General features: G+C 41.0%; 1 pseudogene; it reads left to right on the top strand.

Moving 5' to 3' along the window:
• Positions 1-693: 693 nt before the first annotated feature.
• Positions 694-4,878, top strand: LOC121528530 (annotated as a pseudogene).
• Positions 4,879-7,092: the final 2,214 nt, after the last annotated feature.

Here is a 7,092-nt window from a genome sequence, read left to right as displayed (position 1 = left end):
TTATTTCTTATTTGATTTTTAACATCAGTAATTTTACTTTTGCTCTAGTAATTTCTTGGGGAAAATGTATTTACTTATATTTTACAAGCAAATGAGTTAAAAAAAAAAGATAAAACAAAAATATATAAAATAAAATAAAATGAAATAAGATAAAATCAAACAAGAAATAGTAAAATAAAATAAAATAAAATTAGAAAAGAAGTAGTAAAACTGAATTAAATTAAAAAATAGTAAAATAAAATGAAATCTAATTAAATTAAATTAGAAAAGAAGTAGTAAAACTAAATCGAATAAAAAATAGTAAAATAAAATAAAATAAGATAAAATTAAATTAAATAAGAAATAGATAATAAAATAAAATAAAATAAAATTCAAGAAAACGAAATAAAATTAAATAAGAAATAGTTAAATAAAATAAAATAAAATAAGATAAAATAAGATAAAATTAAATTAGATAAGAAATGGTAAAATAAAATAAAATAAAATAAGAAATAATCAAATAAAATTAAACTAAAGAAAATGAAATAAAATGAAATAAGAAATAGTTAAATAAAATAAAATAAAGTGAAATAAATAAAATAAAATTCATAATCTTCATAGCAAGAGAAAGCTGAACAGGATTTCTCTGTGAACCCGAGCTTTTATTTATGATGCCTAAATCTGGCGGGAATGGGAGTTGTCAGAAGCACAAACATGACGGTGGGTAAGAGCAGTAAGATGCTACAGCACATCGACTTCAGGATGAGGTGCATCCCGCAGGAATCTTCATCAGTGTCTTCAAGGCCTTTGACAAACACATGAACCTGATCCTGTGTGACTGCCACGAGGTCAGGAAGAGCCGGAGCAGCCACAGCGAGAGGAGAAGAGAGTTCTGGGTTTGGTTCTGCTGAAGGGGAAGAACCTGGTTTCTATGACTGTGGAGGGCCCGCCCCCTAAAGATACCAGTATATCTCTGGTCCCATTGGCAGGCATGGCTGGCGGTCCAGGTGTGGGTCGAGCAGCAGGTTGTGGCGTGGAGCGCCTATGCCCCAGGCACAGAGGAGGAGTGGGGAGTGTGAGCAATGCTCACTCCTGAGCATCGCTGGAACACTGACACAGTATCCAACAGTTGAAACAGTTCTTGTGTTTCAAATACATGGGCCAGACGTGGCCATCGAACAGGCCGGGTGGATCTGGCACTGTGTAGTTCCTAGAGCACCTCCTCTTTTTGCATTCTTCATATGGGATGGAAATAAAGTAATGTGGTTCAGCACATCGATCAAAGGTTCGTAGGTGTAAAGCAGAAAGCCTTCCACAATAAGGATGTGAGTCTCCTCCTCCTTGGTGTCAGACTTTGGGACGATCTCAGTGTCCAGGGTGTTATTAACGCCATGAGATTTCTCGAACTTCACTGGGTTATCCAACCATGCGTAGATCGTACTCATCATGGCGTCCATGTCCAGAGCATTGATGACATCGTACTGCTTAAAGCCATCTTCACCAACTTCAATCTGATTGTGGGGCTTGAAGAAGTCATCCTGATGGACCACACAACAGTTGGGCAGGTTTTTGATCAGTCTGTGGAGCCCCGCCTCCAGGTATGATGGTCCATCCTCTGGTATGAGACCCCCCCCCGGTCCTCCAATGGGAATGCCTCCTGGTACGAGAGGACCACCATCTCCTGGGATAACACCACCTCGCTGGCCCTGGATCCTAACATATTTAATCTGAGAAATTTAAACGTCATGTTTTGGGGATTCCTCTGAACATTTTGGGAATTTGTAAATGTGCCAGAAGGGTTTTGTATGAGTAGAAATATAACAGTGTATTGCATTAGTAGGGCATGTAGAGTTCATCAGTCATACATGAGCTCAGGTTGCTCCTCTGTTTTCATAAATCGGTTAACTAAGTGTTTTTATCAGCAGCTGATTTTTTACTGCACATAGAAAAATGTGAGAAGAATGATAAACTAGGCTAAAAAACTCTGAACTTCATTAAACAGACAGTTTTTCTGCACTAACGGGTCTAAGAACACAGACGTAGTCAAACATCTAAAACTAAACCATGCATCACATCTCCATCTGATTGGTGCTCACTCCAGCTCTCAGTGAGCATGCTCAGTGTCACATCTTCACTCTGACTTCATGGTGCATGTGTTCATGCCTCTGATGGCAGCATCCCGAGCGTTTAATATGTTTTTAATGTTAGAAAAGCGACCTGGCCTCTGATCGATGCGGGGCGCGTGGCGTTCATGCCTCAGCTGTCTGCAGACCGGTCAATACCCACAATGCATGGAGGCGCTCTGCAATTCCACTTCATTATTATTCCATTAAGACCCAGAGAAAGGCTGCAGCAGCTCCGGGTCAGCCCGTGAACTCAGTAACGTGTTAATCTCAAACTTTAAGAGCTTTCAGGGTGACGCTCACATGATCAGCTCCGAGGTGTGGCGTGCTAATTGTAGCGTTAGCAGCAGGGCATTAGGACGGATTAAGGTTGGCCTACAGACACCTTCCAGCCCCCCTGCTGTTCTTTAAAAATAAAAATCCTGGAGAGGGGGCCATGAGGAGTTAAACGGGTCAGCACATGAGCTGATGTGTGCATCGCATGAGTGAGGATGAGAAAAGTGTCGTCCTGCAAACATTCATGACAGGACGAGATGAAACCTGCAGCTGCTTCCACGACTCTGTGCTTCTGTTTCCACTTCCTGTCTCATAGCTGTAGAGAACTGTAGAGTAAGTCATATGTTAGGACAGGAAGGGCGTCTTAAGAGCAAGGCCCAGTCATATCCTGCTCATAAAGACACAAACCAGCCCTGATCTGATGTGAACTGGAGAAAAGAGGACTGGTTGTCATGGGTAACCTGTCATACATGCTGGTCTGTTCACTCTAGACTAGTGATACTCAACGCGTGGCTCTGGAGGCTCATGTGGATCTTTCATGTCTTATTTTGAAAGTTTATTCCCTTAGAAAGGAGAATTTGACCTCAGAAATTATCTATTGCAGGTAACATTAATCAGTTTCCTACACTTACACAGTAAGCATTCGTTGTAAACCTCTAGTTTTTGTTCGTATATCTCCATTACCCTTATTTGCAGTTTTTTGCTACTTTTATTCCATTTTTATTGCTTTTAGCCCATTTTTACCTCCGCCAAGGAGGTTATGTGATCGGGTGGGTTTGTTTGTTTGTTTGTTTGTTTGTTTGTTAGCAACATAACTCAAAAAGTCATGGAAAGATTTTGATGACATTTTCAGGAAATGTCAGAAATGGCGTAAGGAAGAACTGATTAGATTTTGGGACTGATCCGGATCACCGTCTGGATCCAGGAATTTTTCTAAAGGATTCTGTACTATTGGGTTAGGGCTAATGGCGGAGGTCTGCGCTGTTACCACTTTACACCAGGAGATGGCGGACGTGAGTAACTTCAATCCCAGCAGCATGTTTTTGGGTGTGTTTCTATTCAAAGTTTTGGAGTTTATAGAGTTTGAAAGACGCACGCCCGGTCCAGGAGACGAGTCGGAGCGTAACAGAGAGAAAGACAGCCAACTGTAGCGAGAATAGTCACAATGCTGGGAGGAACAGAGGAATATTCACCCTCTGACATGACTGCCATTCGTCCAGTGAGACCATGGGTGCTTCCACCATGACAGTCCACACGTAGTGAAGCCAATGCTTTGCCTCACTGTGTCTCCACCCCACCAGGGAGGGAGTAATCCGCAAATTAGATTTTGGGAGTGAGCCGGATCATGCCGCTCTCTGAGTGTTGTTCTAGTTTCATTTTTATTGCTTTTAGCCCATTTTTGACACTTTTTTGATACTTTTATCCTGTTTTTTTGCAATTTTTTCCCCCTTTTTTGCTTCTCTGCCCATTTAAGCTGTCCTTGATGCTTTTTGCCCATTTTAGTCACTTTTCACTCATTTTTTGCCCTGGTTTTGCCACTTTTGGACCATTTTTGCCACCTGTAACCCATTTTTATTCCACTTCTAACCCATTTTTGTCTCTTTTTCCTCCGTGTTTGTCTATTTTTGCTACTAAGCTGCCTTTTGCAGTCAAATGCCACTTTTTGCCCATTTTTCCACCTTTTCGTCTGATTTTTTGCCACATTTTTCCTGATTTTTGCCACCTTTAACTTATTTTTTGGTCTCTTCTCACCCATTTTTGCCTCTTTTTCCCCAAATGTGTGCCCCTTTTTGCCTATTTTTGCTACTTCTCGCTCATTTATGCTGCCTTTTGCAATTAAATTCCACTTTTTTCCACCATTTCCTGATTTTTTCCACCTTTAACTTATTTTTTGGTCTCTTCTCACCCATATTTGCCACTTTTCACCACTTAGATTGTATTTTTCAACAGTTTGGCTCTTTGGTTCTGCAGGGTTGAGTAATGCTGCTCTAGATGATGGTGTGAGTGGTGATCCTGGCCTCATATATGAGCTGAACTAAACAACCTTAGTGAGTTTCATTCAGCTTATTATGGTCCAGTCGTCTCACCCTCTGCAGGGCAGCTGTTCACCTGGGTCATGTGACTTCGTTTAAAGGCTGCTTTACATGCACCTCAGGAGTGGTGTCTTTAAGATGATATCAAACTTTGATTTCCATGATTTGAGATTCAGAATCTCTGACTTGGTCAGCAGGATTTGGACAATAATTGGGCTGCAACAACCCTCATATGGGGCCACACCCAGCAGGGTCAAATCTTCTGTCTTAAATCATCCAGAGTGTAGCCGACCTTTCCTACGGGATAAATGTAATCATGAACTTCCTGTATAACGTGAGTCTGACCTGATTTACTATAAGCACAGACACGCCTCCCTCATGGACTCTCGCTCTGATCCCTTCACCCTGTGGTCATTCAGGCTGTTCTTCACTGTGTCTGTGTTTCTGTGTGACAGGTGGAGAGGTGAGCAGAGGGAGCAGGAGGTCTCTGATCTAAGAGGGACCCTGCAGGACCCAGAGACTCAAGATGGACACCAAGAAACAGAGAGAGAGAGAGAGATGTACCTGATAATGTGTCTCTGTTCCTCTGGAGGAATAAAACTTTATGTTTGTTTATCAGAATAAGCTGGGTTTGAATTTTTATTTAAAGCTGTTAACTTAAGAAGACTAAAATGGTTCATTTGGGGCAAAAGCACCAATACTCTTGAAGACAGTCTAAAGAGAAAACCAGAAATTCTTTGAAATTGAATAAAGGAACAGAAATTTTGAGTGATCAGTCAGATTTCTGCAGTCGGTCTGTGCCGTGTTTTATCTGCACCACATGATCCTGATCAAACCTGTCCGTGGTTTTCATTCCTGCTGTGTGACAAAATGACAATGACCAGTACTTGTTTTGGGTTTCCATGCTGCATGCCTTGTGACACCTGGCTGCCTATCACATGACTGCACAGCCTGTAGTTTATTTCTAAGGAGGTGGTGCATTAATAGAGAAAATTACAAGGGAAAAAACTGAAATAATTGACATTGCGAGTTTTCATCGGTTTAGGCTCTAAACGTCAGTTTTGATTATTTTTCAATGAATTGCCCAGCTGTAGGACAGAGCCTTCTCCATAGCTGCCCCTCCCTCTGGAACCCACTCCCTGAACATATTCAGAACTGCATGGACTGACCCACTTTCAAATCACTGCTCAAAACTCACCTTTCAGACAGGCATTTAAATCATGATTCTGATGTTTTTCTGTCATTTTTGACTGTCTCTGTGTTTTTATTGGCTTAATCTACTTCAGTTTTTGTATATTTTCCTGCATTGTGCGTGTCTTTGAGTGTCTATTAAGCAGACACAGTTGCAGTGGGTCCAGAAATACATGAAGACTCATTTTCTAACAGTCTTGTTCACTGATGAGTGCCGTGCAACCCTGGATGGTCCAGATGGAGGAGTAGTGGATGGTTGGTGGATGGCCACCATGTCCCAACAAGGCTGTGACATCAGCACGGAGGGGGCGGAGTCACGTTTTGGGCCAGAATCATGGGGAGAGAGCTGGTAGGCCCCTTTAGGGTCCCTGAAGGTGTGAAAATGACCTCGGCAAAGTATCCAGAGTTTCTGACTGACCACTTTCTTCCATGGTACAAAAAGAAGAACAGTGCCCTCTGTAGCAAAATGATCTTCATGCATGACAATGAACCATCTCATGCTGCAAAGAATCCCTCTGTGTCATTGGCTGCTATGGGCATAAAAGGAGAGAAACTCATGGTGTGGCCCCCATCCTCCCCTGACCTTTAACCCTGTTGAGAACCTTTGGAGCAGTGGTACTCAATGTGTGGCTCTTTTGTGATTATTTGTGGCTCTTTTGTGTCTTAATTTTAAATATTATTACCCCAGAAAACCTAAAAAAGGGAAACGTTTGCCATTTTCAGCATTTTTGCCATTTCCACCCATTTAAGCTATCCTTTGCCATTAATTAAAAACCCCTTTTTTCCTTTTTATTTGGGCCATTTTGGAGCTTCTTTTTGCCACCTATTCCCATTTTGTCCAATTTTATTCCATTTTTGCCCTTTTTCACAATTTTTAGGCACCTTTTGCCATTAAAAATCAATTTTTCCCTATTTTTTGTCCATTTTTGAAAGTTCTTTTTGACTCTTTTCCCCATTTTTGCCACTTTTCCTCCAAATGAGCTACCCTTTGGCATTAAATATCACTTGTTTCCTTTTGTCCCAAATTTTTGCCTCTTCTTTTTGCCACTTTCGCCCATTTTTGCCCTAGTTCACCATTTTTTGCCAATTTTGCCCATTTGAGCTACCTCTTGCCATTTAAAACCCATTTTCCCCCAATTTTTGCCCATTTTTGAAATCTCTTTTTCCTTTTTTTTTTCCATGTGTTTGCCACTTTTATCCCATTTTTGCCCCCTTTTTGCCATTTTTTGTCCAAATAAGCTACCCTTTGCCATTACATACCACTTGTTTCCTTTTTTCCAAATTTTTTGCCCATTCTATTCGCCACTTTTTGCCCACTTTTCCTTTTTTTTGGCATTTTTTGCCACATTTTGCCCATTTAAGGTACTTTTTGCCATTACATAACACTTGTTTCCTTTTGTTGCCCATTTTTGTCAATTTTCACTCATTTTTTTGTCACGTTTTTGCCACTTTTTGACCATTTTTGACACCTGTAACTTATTTTTTGTCAC

Source organism: Cheilinus undulatus, linkage group 20 (assembly GCF_018320785.1).
Source record: "Cheilinus undulatus linkage group 20, ASM1832078v1, whole genome shotgun sequence".
In the NCBI taxonomy this organism is placed as follows: domain Eukaryota; kingdom Metazoa; phylum Chordata; class Actinopteri; order Labriformes; family Labridae; genus Cheilinus; species Cheilinus undulatus.
Note: the sequence above shows the minus strand (reverse complement) of the source record. Positions and strands in the feature narration are given on the sequence as shown.